Genomic DNA, 875 nt, shown 5'->3' on the forward strand with positions numbered 1-875 from the left:
CCCACACAGACACACCCTCACTAAGCTCAAACATCTCATGAAGTTTTTTCTGATTTCCCACAAAGGCATGAATCTCTTCTAAAGACACTCCTTTCTCCTTCTCACTAGAATCCTCGGACAAATCCACCACGCCCGACTTTCTTTTCCTCGCAATCACCTTCCTACGCCCCTGACGAGGCTGGCTAACTTTTCTGGCCGTCCCCCCTTTTTAACGGTTCGACGACGACACCTCCTTTTCCAAATTCTTACTTTTAAAGCGTGACCTGAGAGAAGCAGCTAAAACCCCAGGGTACTTCCCACCTGCAATACAAATACACCATCTGTCAGCAACTCATGGGAGATTAATATACAAATAACAAAAACTCCAAACTCACCCAGGTAATTTATGACAGCATCTTTATCGTCTTCCCACTTGAGTAACTCATACATAGATATCAGATCCTTACGATCAATACCCTCAACCAAAAATTCAATCAAACACACATTCCTCAGCGATATAACTTCGAGACCGAGTATATTTTGCGGTTCAGAACACCACCACAAAGGAAACTTCTCGGTCAGATTCTTATCAACATAAAAGGGAAAATATTTTTCTACACTTCTAACCTTAAGATACATTTTCTTAAAATCCTTGAAAGAGGATTTATATAACTTGAATATACCAAACCCAGGGGTGCTATTGAAATTTATCCAATCCCCTTTCCACACCCCTTTTGCTTGAAATAAAGAAAAGAACAAGTCCACCGATGGCGTCTCCTCAAGATATTCCATCAAAATCTCGAAGGAACGTAGAAACGCCCAACTATTAGGATGAAGCGGAGATGCAGCACAGTTCAACTGTTTCAGAACCTGACACTCAAACTCTGTAAATGGCA

The sequence above is a fragment of the Arachis ipaensis genome, chromosome B02 (genome assembly GCF_000816755.2).
Source record: "Arachis ipaensis cultivar K30076 chromosome B02, Araip1.1, whole genome shotgun sequence".
NCBI classification, from domain to species: domain Eukaryota; kingdom Viridiplantae; phylum Streptophyta; class Magnoliopsida; order Fabales; family Fabaceae; genus Arachis; species Arachis ipaensis.